Below are 17258 nucleotides of genomic sequence, written 5' to 3'. Positions count from 1 at the left end.
TGATGGCAAAGTATGAACAAGAGACAGACACACACACAGAAACGGCGACATAGGAGACAATGGAGAGGAAAGAGGGGATGCACAGGAACAGAGGAGTCGGGAGGACACACGACAACTCAGACCACAAGAAGACGACAATGTCCATGAATCAGACACCACACCAAAGACCTCCACAGCTCCCAAAAAACACCAGCACAGGAGTACAAGAGAAACCAGAGCATGCACGAGGGAGACACGCACGGCACAGGTACCCACTACACGCACCCGCACTGGCAGAGCAGCAGTGTTACCCAAAAGATACAGAGAATATGACATGTAATCACAACGTGTTTGTCTCCTTCCCTGAGTCTCCCCTTCACCCTACCCCTGTCTGTTGGTTAGTAGTTACGGACACACATTGTAACTCCAGGGCCCGGACTTTAGTTGGCAATTCCAGTTCACGCAGCACTTGTTGTTAAGGCGTTATAAAAGGGGGAGATATGAGGTGTAGCGCTCTAGTGGTACACCATCCCGTGACCACTGATGCAGGCAGGTAGCGGCGGCGGCCATGATCTGCACCTCCTCCATCCCTAGCCCTCCATCCTCTCTGTAGAAGAGGGGGGCCCTCCCGCATGGGCTAGACTGCCGACCTTGGTGCTGGAAGCCTGGGTTCGAGCCTCGGGGTCGCGTCCACACCCCGTGATTCAGGGCAAATCCCGTAATCTCCCCGAGCTTGAATGTGTGATGTAAAAACGGTGCTCGTGTAGCGCTCCAATACCTTCGGGTCGAGTTCGCGCTATGTAAATATGCAAACAAAATAAATAACCCCCCACATTCCTGTGCTCAACTTTATGACTGGGCTGAACCCTGCTCCCGTCCCTTCCCCGCCTTCACTCCCCATTCCCCGCCCAGTCCAGGCCGGTTCTGCTCGGGGAGGGGAGGGGGGAAGGTCCAGTAAGCCCCCCCGCCCCCAGTCCAGACACACCCCCCTCCCTTGGGGGAGGGGCGCCGAACCAAGGGGCATAACAAACAAGTTTCCTTCGGGTGGGGGTGACTAGAGGGTGTTTTGGGACTGCCCACCCCCCCCCCCGTCTGACCACTCCCCCTGGATGACGCACCTCTGACGCCACTGGTAATGGCGGGGGGACCACATGAGTCCTGAATGCCAGACTCCGGCAGGCGAGTTATTTTCAACGCAGGAAGCGCTGTGTCAACTGAGCGCGCCGTGTGATCTGCTGCATTGGAGTTGTGTGGTGGGAGACACTCGGATTATTTTCACCCGGAGGTGCTGTGTGATCTGCTGCAGGTGAGTTGTGGGGTGGAAGACACAGACAGGCGAGTTATTTTCACCCGGCAGTGTTGTGTGAGGTGAGCGCGCCGTGTGATCTGATGCAGGTGAGTTGTGGGTGGTAGACACTGACACTCGGATTATTTTCATCCGAAGGTGCTGTGTGAGGTGAGCGGGCCGTGTGATCTGCGGCAGGTGAGTTGTGGTGCTGTGTTAGGTGAGCGCGCCGTGTGCTCTGATGCAGGTGAGTTGTGGTGCTGTGTGAGTTGAGCGCGCCGTGTGATCTGCTGCAGGTGAGTTGTGGTGCTGTGTGAGGTGAGCGCGCCGTGTGATCGCTGCAGGTGAGTTGTGGTGCTGTGTGAAGTGAGCGCGCCGTGTGATCTGCTGCAGGTGAGTTGTGGTGCTGTGTGAGGTGAGCGCGCCGTGTGATCTGCTGCAGGTGAGTTGTGGGTGGCAGACACTGACACTCGCATTACTTTCACCCGGAGGTGCTGTGCTTGTACTTCGTGCAGTTTTCAGCTGCGTGTTCCAAGCCGAAGTGTAATGTTTTAATTTATAGATGTGGGCACTGGGTTACCACGGCCCCCCTTTCACAGGCGAGCCAGGGGTCGTGGTCTTAGTTCATTCTTCGGACTCTCTTGCATTCAACCTGACCGTGTGACCCCTGCTGCTGACCTCTGTTTACAGCTGATGCCCCGTGCCACATGTGTGGATTCTGCACTCAATACGTCCTCGTGTCAGAGGGCTCCTTCCCTTGTGCCAGTCCGCTTTCCTTCCAGTGAGCGGCATCACGTCCTATTCACGCCCCACCCCCCTCTTCATTGGTCTGGCATGACAGCACGCCCCACCCCCCTCTTCATTGGTCTGGCATGACAGCACGCCCCCCCCCTCTTCATTGGTCTGGCATGACAGCACGCCCCCCCCCCTCTTCATTGGTCTGGCATGACAGCACGCCCCCCCCCCTCTTCATTGGTCTGGCATGACAGCACGCCCCCCCCCTCTTCATTGGTCTGGCATGAGAGCACGCCCCCCCTCTTCATTGGTCTGGCATGAGGGCACACGTGACGTGTGCATCCATGGGCACTAAGTGGATAAAGTGTACCAGCTGTGTGCCCGCGAGCATGGCAGTGCCACCCCTTCTATCACTCTTCCACCCCCATCATGCAGTACTTTCATTTCAATGTGTGAGGGACTCTTTCACACTTAAAAAGGGCCCCCACTAACACAAGCGGAGTTTGAGGGGCCCGTTCACAGGCAGGCTTTACAAGCCAGGGTCTGTGCAGATTTCGGGGCCTCGAGTCTGATTGCTGTTCTGAGGAGGGGGCGGTTTTAGTTGGTTGTTAATCTCTAGGGGCACTTGTTCCAAGTCTTGCATGCTCGCACACACGTATTATTTGCTGCTCTTGTGTCTTTGGCACAATTGTGCTCCATTTGTTAATGTTGTGTCTTATTTCCACGCTCACATGCCTCCACCTCTGAGGCTCTCCTTGGCACTTTGTCCATCACCTTTGTTCCTGCGTGTGGGGCATTGGTTCAATCCTTGTGCCTCTCACTTAGTAACAGGTCTCTAGAGTGACCACTCGGATCACATATTAGGAGCACCCTACTCCCACTCGGAGCACATACTTTGATGTCAGCCTTTTTTAATGGAGTTCCCTCCACCCAAGCTATATATTGCCTGAGTAGTGCACATTGATCGTGGCAGTAGGTTGGCTGTGAGGACTAGGGGTGTGTTCTTGTCGGGTCTTGCATGCATTCTCTGCTGTTTGTGTCGTTGGACGGTTGTCCATCACTTGCCTGGTTGTGTACACACTCCATTGTTTTAATAATGGAGGCATCACTTTGTGACCTTTTTACTGACTGGTGGTGAATGTTTTGATTTGTTCTGCATTCAGTCCAATTGCGTGTCTTTTGCTTTTTAGTTAAGTCAAGTTTACTTTGAGTTTGTTTACTTTAAGTAGGCCGCCCTCCCCACCCCCAGGGAAAACTTGTTTACTGAAAATTGTAAGTGAAATCATAGACTGTCCTGTTTATCTGTAATGAAGAATAAATACTAAATGTTATTGCTAGAACAAAACATTTAGATCAAGTTTCCTTTGTTAAATACCCACCCATTATTTTGAAGGGAGACATTCTTCAATCGGTTTCCCGCAAGTTGTGCTGATTGGGTCTAGAGTTTTAAGGTTCTGATTAACGTAGTGTTGATTAAACAGTAAATCTCACCAGAATTGTGAGGAACGGTCACGGCGATGAAGCCATCTTGCATGAGTCCCAGTGAAATGTTTAATGTTTTTAGGTCGAGCCTGGGCAGCGCATACGCTGCTCCAGGAGGCATGCTGTATTGTTGTATGTAATTGACGCCCCACCCATATTTGTCATTGTCCTTAGTTAATATGGGTTCTGGTTGGTTAATAGGCTTGTTAGTACCTCCTTTGTCCTGAATTGTAACCTCCCATGGCGACTGGCCATTTTACTTCGGTTGTTACATGTATGCTTTAATTGGAGCCGGGGAGCACTATTTTCTTAATTGGTTTTCTACTGCCTGCTGTTGCAGGCAGGAAACGCTCTCTCTCTCAATGCTTTTTTTAAGGTCGAGCTAGAAAGCGCAGCTGTCTCTTTGAGACCTGCTGTAATCGGTCTGTGGACATAAAGTCCATCCCCTTTCTTGACATTGCTGTTCATTTGTCTATTTCAGCGTCCTTCAAAAATCCCTGCTTGCTAGTGGTCAGTCCTGCCTCTTTGTCCCTCCTTTCTCTCTTCTGTTCCTCCCACAGAGCAGGGAATTAGTACTGTCTCATTCCACTATGGTTCTTTATCTGTTCTTGAGGGACTATTTTTTTGCTTTCGATTCCTGCCCTGTTATTGTTTGTTAGTGTTCAACTTCAGCTCTCTACCTGCTTATATTTTAAATATGTGTTAGTCCTATCCCCTCTCAATGCCACAGTTACATAACTGCTGCCTCCCCTGCCGTGCTTCCCGCTCTGTTGCTTGAATTTTATTTAGGTTTATTTAACTTGCGACACTTGTAGAAGTTTGCCGTCAGTTGGGCTTTGTTTTGGTAGGATAGCTTGGTGTGGGCTTCCTTCTAAGGTGGGATTTGGCTTTTTAAAAAAAACAAAAACTTTTTGCTGCCTGCTCACTTATCATTTGCCTGTGCACTTAATATTCCTGTGCTCTCCACCCCCCAACCCCTCCCACGATGGTGCTTGTGTGGGCCCCCACCACCCCCTCCAATATCGATCAATGCTTTTTAGTTGTTTTTTTAGTGCACTTTAGGGAGAAGAACATTTCCAGGATCATTCACAGGATGTTGAACCGACTGCCGAGGCTCAAACACGAATCCCCAGCTCCGACGTCTGCAGCTCTGACTGCTGAGCCACGTCCTCTCGCTCTGGGGATCCCTTCTGGAGTCGCTCTTTGTTCGCCTCAAGCCACGCTTTAGCAGCAGCTCGCTCTCGGGCTTGTTGTTTCATTCCGTAGTGCTTTGCAAAAGCACCAGCTACATTACACATTTCAGTTTCATATTTTTGGTACACACGGGAGATTACTTGGCAGCTCAGGACATTCCTTGTCTTTAGCAGAGCTGCCGATTAATCTCCTCATGGCTTCAAAAAATATGAATATGTCATTGGGTAATGTTACTGGTGCTCGCTGCTTAGAGGAAATGCTCTGATTCATTGCCAGGCTCTGTTTTTATCAGAGGGTGATGTCAGCAGCAAGAACGGTTGTTAAAATGTGTTAAAGATCAAAGTGAAGCCATAGTTTAAAGGTCTTCAAAGGGACAGGGGTGCTTGTTTCAACATGTAGGGGGTTGATGGGGGAGGGGGCAAGGGAAAGTGGAGAAGACTATTGGTAATAACCCATCAGGTTATTGACGGCGCTTATCCGTATTCTGTTTTTTGTTACATTTTCTATTGCGAATCTGTCAAGGAGCGCCCACCACCAAGACCCAGCACTATATATATTAGAATACAGATACAGTGATTGCGTTTTAATTTAATTTTATCAAAATAAGATTTACTGTCCCACTGTCACATAAAATAAAAGTTGTCTGCTGTAGATTCATTTTCTTTTTCTTGTGTGCGTTTGCTTGAAGGGAGGGTGGGTGTAGCTTCTCTTGCCTGTCAGTTGCGTGAATTCAGAGGAGGCCGCATGCTGTCACTGCTGCCTCGGCCTGGCGTGTAAAGATGGACTCATCTCTGTGGTGCTTCCTTTTTGGTTTATAGCTATAATGGAGTCTAATTTACTACGTACCTCTGGAAACGCCAGGGTTCATCTCTACTGTTATTTTTCTGTTTCAAATCTCTGCGCTATTTCTTGGCCAGAGGCAACAATTGTCTCATTTTTTTATTAACCTAATTGTAGCAGGGAGACGTATAGTGTGCCCTCTGTCAACATGTGGACAGGCTACTCTCTGCTTCTCGTCTAAATGCTGTTATGTTTGGCTTGGTGTACGTTGTGGGAATCCTGGCACGCATCTGATGCCTTGGGCAATATTTTTTTAAAAATCAAGTATTAAAAGAACTGGGGTGGGGATATCTTGTTGGAGATTGAGCATCTGCTGTGGCGCAGTCCTGCAGCGTCCCTCAAATCTATGTTTACACGGAGTTTCCGGTAATGGGTTCCCTGTCTGTCTCATGTTGCGCTGCTGGTAGCCTCCCCTCACATTCATATGTGGGTCAGAGGTGCATCTGTGTGTTGTCTTGAGACTCTGGCGTCCGTGGCAGGAATTCCAAGGCACGTCACTCATTCTGCCAGACTGAAATGCTGCTTGTTGACATCCAGCGTTTAACTCCCTCAAGGGCCTTCATTGACCTTCCACATGATACATTCCAAATATGCGCAGAAATGCAAACCTGCACTGGGTCATTTTTGGATTCCTCTTCTTTGCATAAATCAGTACATTTCAAAATCTAAGTATTTTTAGTGTGTGTGTGTTTTCTTTTTTTCACATACACTGGTAGCTCCTCCCAGTGTTGGATAAAACTGACAAAACAAGACACACACCACTGTGAGGACTAGCGTGCTATGAAGACCGGTCCCCAAAGCGTTTGCATGTGTGCGTGTGCTAATTACAGCACCCTCTTAACACGTTTGTGCAATCAGCTGCTCACTAGCAGGAAAACAAGTCTTGCAAATAAATAGGAGCAACTATGAAAACGAGCCTTATTCTTGAAGACCTGCAGATTTATTTATTTATTTACTTGGGTGTATGGACCACCTGGCACATCTGCAATTGCCCCTGCTTATATTAACTGACACGGTTAACGTCCATTTGCTTTACCCCCAGATCTGAAGCTTCCTTTCTGAGTCAATCAGCTGTCAAAAGGAATTCCTATCTGCGTTTTGTTTTTTTAAAACATGTGATTCAATCATTCTGTGGTATGGTTTTTTTTAATATGAGGCATTCATCTCTTTGGGTGCTGTACACGACTGTACCATGTAGAAGACAGAACTACTTATTGCGGTAAAGGAATTTGCAACAGAATATACCAGAACACATTTGCTGACATATTTAGAAATGTGTGAATAATATAAGGTATAAACTACCCCCGTTTTACTTTATAAGGATGTTGCAAGATAAAGTCATGGACCTCCCAGTGACTTGCCATATGCTGTTTACATATGGTAGGGATATTTTACTTATGTTATAGTTCTTGGTCAGGCACTCCATCTTCTTTCTCTCAGTGCTCTTTTAAACTTTTGTGGCACCTTTTTAATGAAAAATTTGAAATCATTAGTATTGACAATCAGTTGTTTTTCACTTGTAGCCAAAATGTTATGTAGCTCCAGTATCAAAACCGTGTATATGATGTCTGGTAAGACCTAGATATATTCATGTTGTCGTATAGCAACTCAAGCGGTGCAGTAAGTAAACCTGTTTCAATAAGTGCATCCTTATCAGCTATTGAAGAAGAATTTCCAGGGGAAAAAGATCTGAAGAAAGAGAGAGGGATATGTCAAGTCTCACTTTATTTAGGTGGCAGCGACATTTCTGTCCAGCGACCCGCCTTTCATATTCTCTACAGTATGTTGCTGGGGGCACCGTGACGTCTCGGCTGGAATCTAATACATTATTACAGTAGAGTAGATCTCTTGTTTTCTTATTACGGTTGGCCACAATTAGACAGTAATAACTTATTACAGTTGAGTTGTGACATGGTGTCTGCTGCCAGAGCAACAGCCAGGGTGAAAGGCAGGTCAAAGAGCACCATAGCAGGTGCAGTTTAAACAAAGAAAAGGAGAACTGCCTTTTTAGGTTGAACTTGGGGAGTGCATGTGCTGCTCTGCGAGGCATGCTGTATTCGAGAATAGACGTGAAGCCCTGCCCACTGTTTGCCCATATTTGTCATTGGCTTGTGTCAATGTTCCCCGTAAGTGCTGACTTCTGATTCGTTAACAGGCTTGTTTGTGCCTCCTTAGTACCCCCTTGTCTTAGTTTGTAACCTCCCATGAGGACTTACACTTTTACTTCTGTTGTTACATGGTATGTCTTATTTAGTCTGTAAACACTACTTTAATGAGTTTCTCATACTACAGCCACGACATGCTTTCCTGCAACATTCAGCGAACCATGCACTCTTTCACTTTCCAAGCAGCCCGGGATAATGGCGGCCGCTTCTTTGAAACGAAATAGGTTTCGCATTTACAAGAGTTTGAGCTATCGGCATTTTAAATGACACTGCCTTTTATTTATGTGTTAATTATCAAAACCGATAAATAACAGGCACTGTCATTTACAATGCTAATAGCTTAAACTCTCGCAAATGCATTACCTATTGCATTGCAAATGCTTGTTTAATTTGAGCTGTGTAATTGCAACAATATCTCAGCAGGAATTATTGGATTATTTGCAATCGTATGTACAAGACATTACTAACACACAGAGAGAAAAAGAGGCTGCAAATACTTTGATTAATGCGCCCATAGGCGTCATATATTTAGACAAGAATAACGAAAGAGTCAACAAATTGTAACAGCACTGTTTGGTCTAAATACCAAAACAACCCTAAGGGAAAAGGTGTACAATGTGCTCGTGACATAGGTGTGACGGCGCAAGTGACAACGTGAAGAAAACCATAGCAAGGGGTGCAACACAGTATATACAGAATATGTACAAGATAAAGGTTCCAAACAACAATTTCAATTGTTCATCTGAAAGTTTTCAAGGAGTTTTTTCTGAGGGAACCAAAAGATCAAAGAGCGCCAAAAGGATTTAGAGTTGATGGACACAGGTCGACGACGTTTCGATCCTTATTAATTTAGGATCATCCTCAGGACCAGGGTCGCAAATTTCAGGGAGTGCTGAGGCCCGGGGAGGGGGATTCTGTCATAGAGGGTTCCGGGTAGACAGATGAGTAGATCACGAAGTGTCCAGGTGAGACTTCAGAGGGGACTGGAGTGAATTTAAGCGTCTCGCTAGCAGGAGCGGAGCTGCGGAACCGGGGAGGGAGCGCAGAAAGGCGCTTCAGTATTTTAGATTAAGCAGGTCAGGGGAGTCGTGGTCCAAACTTCACGAAGGTACACCAAGCCGCCACGGACGTGTGCGGAGCTCAACCGAGTTTCGCTTAAATTCACTCCAGTCCCCTCTGAAGTCTCACCTGGACACTTCGTGATCTACTCATCTGTCTACCCGGAACCCTCTATGACAGAATCCCCCTCCCCCGGGCCTCAGCACTCCCTGAAATTTGCGACCCTGGTCCTGAGGATGATCCTAAATTAATAAGGATCGAAACGTCGTCGACCTGTGTCCATCAGCTCTAAATCCTTTTGGCGCTCTTTGATCTTTTGGTTCCCTCAGAAAAAACTCCTTGAAAATTTTCAGATGAACAATTGAAATTGTTGTTTGGAACCTTTATCTTGTACATATTCTGTATATACTGTGTTGCGCCCCTTGCTATGGTTTTCTTCACGTTGTCACTTGCGCCGTCACACCTATGTCACGAGCACATTGTACACCTTTTCCCTTAGGGTTGTTTTGGTATTTAGACCAAACAGTGCTGTTACAATTTGTTGACTCTTTCGTTATTCTTGTCTAAATATATGACGCCTATGGGCGCATTAATCAAAGTATTTGCAGCCTCTTTTTCTCTCTGTGTGTTAGTAATGTCTTGTACATACGATTGCATATAATCCAATAATTCCTGCTGAGATATTGTTGCAATTACATTGTTATTACCCTGATCTCAGTTTGGTCTACGGGTTACACTCCTGTGGTTTTTTCTATACTGTTTAATTTGAGCAGCACCGCCGCTTCAGCTGGGATAACGGCAGAGTTGTGCAAACCCGGTGGTCGCTACATGTGCGGCTTCAAGGCAGAGCGTGAGTAAACATTGAATGAGTATCGGCCAGAGAGCTACAGCAGGGAAGGAACCTTGTGAGTAAACATTGAATGAGTCTCGGCCAGAGAGCTACAGCAGGGAAGGAACCTTGTGAGTTAACATTGAATGAGTCTCGGCCAGAGAGCTACAGCAGGGATGACCCTTGTGAGTAAACATTGAATGAGTCTTGGCCAGAGAGCTACGGCAGGAATGAACCTTGCACCAACTCCCCAGTGAGTTGGCAGTGGGTTGAAGAGACATCTAGACATCAGCTGCTCTTACAGGACCGACGGACAGCAGATGAGTATACTGTGTACTCTCTGTCTGCCTGCACTGACTTACCACTGGGCTCGCCTGGCTGCAATTTTGGGGCCAGGGTTCCAGGCACATGGTCCCCTCTCCATTCCCAGTCCACCAAAGGCTGGGATCTGCTCGCATCACCCTCCCCTGAGCCGCACAGTTATCTGGAGGCCATGAATGGCTGTTAAAAGCCTGACTGGCTGTGGCAGTCAAGTGTGAAAATACCAAGCGCTGTTCCCAAAAAATGTCATTCTCCCTTGGCATAAAATGCACGGGAGAAATGGCGAGATTGAACCGCAAATAAATGCCGGGTGGCATCGAAACACAATCCATGTGTTTTTTGTGCTTAATTTGAAAAACCTTCGGGATTTTCTAAAAATGGTCCCCTTTTGGATGCGCGCGCAGATGTGGTTTTTTTTCTATTTCAGAAAAAAAACCTCAGCACAACATATGTTTGAATTTACAGACCGTTTTCCGCATGTTCTTAATTAAAAAATTATTTTCCATTAGCTCGCGTTGTGTGATTGCGCCCTTACTCATTCCTTAATCTGTCCCTCCGAGAATAAAAAACAAATATGACGTTTTTATTTCTCAGTCATATGATGAACGTACATTCTCCCACAAGCATAAAAATTCTCATGAAATCTTTATTTTACAGCACCGACTTCTGTGGATTTGGCTAATGTGAATTATGGCTAGCTAAAAGAAAACAGATGCCGAGTTTAATCACATATCTATATTGTGCATAGAATGTAATTGTCTTTTGTAAAATAAGTGTTATTCTCGAACAGTTGAATTCCTATTTTAGACTTTGAATTGACACGTTTCCCGAGCTCCGAGACTGAGGAACTCAGAATTGTGGTAAACGTGTGCTATTTATAAGTTATCCCGTTCATACATCCAAATATCACTCTAGTCTTGTAACATTATATCCAATAAATACTGCACCCTGCGGTATCACATTTTTTTGGGTACGAAGGAAGCATTTCTCCTCTGCTTTTAAGATTTTTAGGAGTTCCCCATAGGGTTGTTGGAGAGAGGCGTTGGCTGCACTCTTGTGATGCAGACGCTAGCTTCCTGTGCGTTCTCCCCATTACTGATTGTTGATACCGGAATTATTATAACCAGTGGTATCACCAAACCCAGGGGATAGTACTCCACCTGACGGGAGTAAGAAATTTAAAGAGGGATTAGTTTTTCTCCCCAAGAAGGTCTTGACGAAAGCCATTGAACCGGCAAGGGCGCCTGCAGGCTGAAACATGTTGACAAAGTGATGTGAAGGACACATTGAACGTCACATATTTCACATCCACCGTTTTTAATCTTACCCTATCATTTTTTAGAATAAATTGCACCACATGATAAAGAGGTCATTTTAAATTTTGTATTCTGCACAAACTAGATCCTAACCAGTTTTTCAGGATCTCCTCCTAGTGGAGGCCAACGAAAGACCCAAAGATGATGCTATCAGCCAAGATTACACCAAGGGCAACAAACATACCAATGGAGGATAATGGCCGTTGAGGGTCTTCTACATATTTGTGCCAGATCCTTCGAGGCCTCTTGGCTCCACTCCTTTTTGATTTAGTGATATATATCCAGAAGCTGAGTGGGGCCCCCAGAACGCTTCTACTCCCCCCCCCCCCCCCTCCCTTTGATATATAGGCATTATTATCACAGCTAAATTTGCACGATCTTTGAAACGAGGGTCTTAGTCAGCCACACTGGTGTTCGAATCTTTTGACCTCTGAAGTATACTCCGTTCTCTGAAGTGGCCTCTTATACCCCACTGGTGTGTTAAAAACTCAACTTTGTAAAATGAACCCTCTGTAGAGTTGTCATACGCTAAATCCCTTCCAGTTCCAGGAGTCAGGTACTTTTCTATTAGTGGCAACAGTGGGAGACCTTTCTTGTATTAGCTGCCACTGTTTTACCTTGCTATCCGCACCACTGGGAGACCTTCCATTGCCGTTTTTCCGCTCTGCAGGCAGTCGGCCGCGCGGGACGCTCTTGTGCTGCCACTCACGTTGGGAACTGCCTGATCACCCTGGGAGAGGACTACAGCCCACAATGCAGCTGCCGCCAGTGAAGGGGAGGCGTGGTCACAGCGTATAAAAGCGCTGCCTTTCCCCCGCGGCGTGGGAGACTTTTCTAGTATTAGCTGCTGTAGGAGAGTAGGATCCGCTTCACATGGGTACCCCCACTTTTTGCTGGTGTTTCACTGTTTTTCGACCTTAGTCTGGCTGTGGCCCTGCTAATCGGGACCACAGCCTAGCTGCTTCCTCTCTAAAATGGTTTTCATGTACATTAGGTACATATCTAAATGGACTCTGGAGTGCCTTATAAGCCCCTAGTATATGGTATACTATGTACTTAGGACATAGGTACCTCAGAGGCCTACCAGGGCAGCATATATTATGCCACCCCTGGGAAGCACTCCAAAATGGCACCACAGGTCTGCTATTGCAGCCTGGGTAAGGGTGTGCTTGCACCCCTTGCAGTGGTATAGACTACCTATAGCACTACTCTATACAGACACATATGAACCTATAAGCCACTCCTATGGCAGGCCTTGACAATCCTGAAGGCAGAGTGCTTGGTTTTATGTGAGAGGGTGCCCAAGCATGATCTGAGCCCCTCTGCAGCTTTCGGAAATACTTCCTTATGGCTCTTTTGTGATACAGCCATACCATATACTCTTAAGTGCATTATAACCTCGCTGTAAATGCTAACTTTGGGATGGCTGCATCAAAACATATTGTGTTTGGTGTCAAACACTTTGGAATACTACCCCCACCACCAATTCTGGTGGCGGGGGTAGCATTTCCTGAGCCCTGGCATCGCAAAATGGATGCCTCTGCAACAGACACCGGTCTGGCCTCCTGCTGCTGACCGAAACTCCGGCAGGGGAGGCCTGGACCATAGGTTTCCTGTCGAAGGGAGGTGTGACCACCACCCCAGACAGGCAGATGTGTATTGGGGCTGGGCGGGAGCACTCTCTGGTGCTTTGAAGTCCTGCACTAGGGGACCGTTAGCTATCCCTGTGCATAGCCCAGTTCAAACCGGTTGCAGGGGCTACCTGCCCCTGCTCTGGCGCGAAACTGGACAAAGGAAATGGGTGTAACCACTCCTCTTTCCAGGCCCACCCGTAGGTGGGGCCTTAGTTAGTCCATCCCCTAAACTTACTATAAGTATAGGAATCCAGTCCCTAGGACTTTAGAATACCCTGGACGAAACTCTGCAACGTACATCCTGGACCTTTGACGTTCTATCCTGACTAGAAGACTGAAGAGATCTCCCTTGGGGTCAAGGAGTGACTCCCCTGCTTGGCAGGCACCAAAGAAGCAACTGACCGGTCTGCATCGCTGAAGCTCCCGCCGGAAGCCGAAGTCTTTGCATCACCAGAGGTGGATTTCCAGACTTCCCCGAGGCTACCATGAGTCCACAGCAAAGCTGAGGCCCGTGGCTATAGTGGGTGACATGGAACCGTGACCCCTGGACACCGTGAACCTTTGCAGCAACACTATCTTCCTGGTCCTCCTCGAAGTTGTGCTTTGGGCTGCGAGTAACCCCAGCCTTGAGCACCTCCTGCACCGACGATTGTTGGCCTCCACTCCACGAGTGACCCGTGGGCCAGCTCAAAGTGCGACTGCTCGAGGCTCCTTCGCGATCACTAGCCCGTTGGCTAGCAGGTCCCCACGAAGGCAACTCCTTTTCTGATTGGGCTTTCCTGGTTGCCCCAGACGTACCCTGACTTACCCTCGCTGTGTGAGTCCCCCAGACCTTGCTGGTCTGCACCGCAGTCCTTTCTCTAAATTCCAGTGACTTACCGTTGCCATGGTTTGTGGGGTCCATTCTGGTCACTGACACCGCAGCACTCGACAGACTTCGTGGGACAGCTCGAGTCCGGCTCGTGGACTTCGTCAACTCCTCCTGGACCACGTGGCTGAAGAGTCAAGACACCCATCAACTCACCTGAAGCTCCCGACATTTGTGGGTATTGGTCCATCCTGCCCTAGGTCACTGGCAAGTGACCCAGACTCTGTCCCCTCTGCTTTCAGGTTCCTTCCACCCCAGATCCAGGCTTGGATCTCTGCAGACACTTCTCCTCTTCACGGCAGCAGCAGTTCTTTACAGGCTCCCATTGAAATCGACGTAACCCGACACCAAAAGACACCTATGCACCTGGCTTTCCTGGGTGAGGTAACTCGAGTACTCCGGTGCTCACGTGGGTGCTAGCCCTAGAACTTCTTAAGTCCAAAAGGGTTTGGTCCTGACTCGATTAGAAGTGTCCCTAATTTTTAAATTTTTGCCCATAGAAGATAACGGGAACCCCTGGTTGTGTTTACCTGTGTCACTACCTTGGGTGGTTCCTTGGGGTCCCAGCAATTCTACAGGCTATAGGCCTAGTGTCTATCCCAGTCGTGGTTCTTATATCACTTTATGGTTTGGTACGCCCCTTGGGCCCAAACGTGTAGTTGTGCTATTACTGAGGATTGCTATCTTGTAACTTAAGTACTTTGAACTCCAGTCTCATTAAAAGACTAGAGGGGTGTGTGTTAACCTAAATACATATATTTTAAATATATACCTGTTGTGGTTGACTTTTTTCATTTGATCATTCAAGAGATTAAAGACTGGTAAAACAAGCTGCTTTACATTCCTTCAAGACTTCGCCTGAAGGCTGCTCTCCATAGCTACCACTAGGATAGCTTTCAATTAAGGTTGTCTTTAACCATTCACCATAAGGGGTTGTTTGGACTGATACAAGGTGCCCACTAGAACTAGTGGACAGCATATATCAGGCCACCTTCTCACAGCTGTCCCTGTTTTACCTTGCTATCTGCACCACTGGGAGACCTTCCAATGCCGTTTCTCGGCACGCGGGACGCTCGTGTGCCGCCACTCCCGTTGGGAACTGCCTGATCACCCTCGGAGAAGACTACAACCCCCAGGGTGCACCATTAAAAACGCACCTGCCGTGAGTGAGGGGGAGGCGTGGTCACTGCGCATAAAAGCACTGCCTCTCTCCACCCGTGACAAAGGATGCGTGCGGGACAAAGCCCGGCCCAAGGGCGGGCCCGTCTCTGCCTGTCAGAGATTGGCAGAGCCTGGGCTGGACCACCCCCCTAATGTTCCACTGTAAGCATTGTAACTACCAATCCTTGTTGTTGCTGAATTACAAACTATGGCTATAATGAATAAGCATATGAAATGGGGCTAGATTCCGCCCCAACCAAACGCACTGCGTGAAAGCGCCTTGTTAGCGATCATATATAAAGTGAATCCAATCTTAATCATAAACTTTTCTCTCAGTGTTCTCAGTTTGTCCTCTATTTTCTCCAATTTTGTCCCCACACGGAATCCAATACGCCGTTTCCAAATTTCTTAATGTTTAAACTGTGCTCCTCCGGCCTCTTGTAAAAACATGAACAGATGCGAGGTTCGTCAGACAGTGTTTATTCGATAAAAACCCAATGCATTTCGGGCAACGCAGTGCCCTTCGTCAGGGGTCACTATAAACAACGATAAAATGACCAGTTACTACTTACACTTATTGCCATCATACTTCAATTGTTCTCATGACTTAATATGCGATATCCCACCATAAACATTTGTTTTGCACCCCTTTGGTTGCCACTAACTTCTCTAATACGTTAACCAAATGTTTTCCTTCTTTTTTCCCCTATTTTTTCAAAAACGCATTCCGTTAATTTTTCACCCTATTACCCTCATCACTAAACAGTTCATCAAAATTCTAACAGTTAGATAGAGCCTACTATGACTTCCATTCTTTTCTTCTTTCATCTGCGAATTGCAACTTTTACAAGTACTCTGTCTCCCTGTGTTCTCAATTTAAACTCGTCAAAATTGTATACTCATTTCAACAAATGTGAACTGTTTCGCTGTTATTCATACCTGTCACAAATCCATACGACCACCGGTCCTCTTCCCCATTTTAAAAAAGTCTTTATGTCCCTCGTTACTCCTCCCACATTTAAATACCCACAATTCAACATTTCCCGTTATCGCGATGTTACTGAGATTGCGTGAAAAGTTAAACATACAGCAACTCCCATGATGCACTTCAAATGTATTGGCACTCAGCTAAGCTGACCCGATCTTTAAATTTTATATAAAAACAGTTGTTTATTAATGAACGTTGTAACACTGTTTCTCAAAAGAATATAACACCAACAATTGTAACGAACCTAGATGTTAAACAAACCGTGTGAGTAAAATACTTCTGTCATCAACTTTAACCAAACATTTTTATCCATACTTCGAGTGGGTGCATTCCCGTCGGTTGGGCCAAATTTGTAGAGCATACATCAGTAATGGCGGGATGCACTCCAATATAGTATTCTAAATTCAGTTTTGTTTCTATTGCTGCGTGCAGCTTGGAGGGTGCCCTGCCCAAATGACACCCAGGTAAACATGAGCATATGAAATGGGGCTAGATTCCGCGCCAACCAAACGCACTGCGTGAAAGCGCCTTGTTAGCGATCATATATAAAGTTAATCCAATCTTAATCATAAACTTTTCTCTCAGTGTTCTCAGTTTGTCCTCTATTTTCTCCAATTTTGTCCCCACACGGAATCCAATACGCCGTTTTCCAAATTTCTTAATGTTTAAACTGTGCTCCTCCGGCCTCTTGTAAAAACATGAACAGATGCGAGGTTCGTCAGACAGTGTTTATTCGATAAAAACCCAATGCATTTCGGGCAACGCAGTGCCCTTCGTCAGGGGTCACTATAAACAACGATAAAATGACCAGTTACTACTTACACTTATTGCCATCATACTTCAATTGTTCTCATGACTTAATATGCGATATCCCACCATAAACATTTGTTTTGCACCCCTTTGGTTGCCACTAACTTCTCTAATACGTTAACCAAATGTTTTCCTTCTTTTTTCCCCTATTTTTTCAAAAACGCATTCCGTTAATTTTTCACCCTATTACCCTCATCACTAAACAGTTCATCAAAATTCTAACAGTTAGATAGAGCCTACTATGACTTCCATTCTTTTCTTCTTTCATCTGCGAATTGCAACTTTTACAAGTACTCTGTCTCCCTGTGTTCTCAATTTAAACTCGTCAAAATTGTATACTCATTTCAACAAATGTGAACTGTTTCGCTGTTATTCATACCTGTCACAAATCCATACGACCACCGGTCCTCTTCCCCATTTTAAAAAAGTCTTTATGTCCCTCGTTACTCCTCCCACATTTAAATACCCACAATTCAACATTTCCCGTTATCGCGATGTTACTGAGATTGCGTGAAAAGTTAAACATACAGCAACTCCCATGATGCACTTCAAATGTATTGGCACTCAGCTAAGCTGACCCGATCTTTAAATT

General features: G+C 46.5%; 1 protein-coding gene across 3 annotated transcripts in view; it reads left to right on the top strand.

Annotated features, from left to right (window-relative positions):
* The first annotated feature begins 1045 nt into the window (after positions 1–1045).
* Positions 1046–17258, top strand: part of LOC146822429 (uncharacterized) — a 73041-nt gene continuing 56828 nt past the window's right edge. For all 3 annotated transcript variants that reach the window (XR_014963303.1, XM_085613535.1, XM_085613534.1), the window contains exon 1: positions 1046–1285. The gene's annotated coding sequence lies outside the window, so the exon portion shown is untranslated. The remainder of the gene's footprint in view (positions 1286–17258) is intronic.

Source organism: Triturus cristatus, chromosome 6, assembly GCF_964204655.1.
Source record: "Triturus cristatus chromosome 6, aTriCri1.1, whole genome shotgun sequence".
Classification (NCBI taxonomy): domain Eukaryota; kingdom Metazoa; phylum Chordata; class Amphibia; order Caudata; family Salamandridae; genus Triturus; species Triturus cristatus.
The sequence above is the reverse complement of the archived record's forward strand: the minus strand, read 5'-3'. Positions and strand labels throughout refer to the sequence as shown.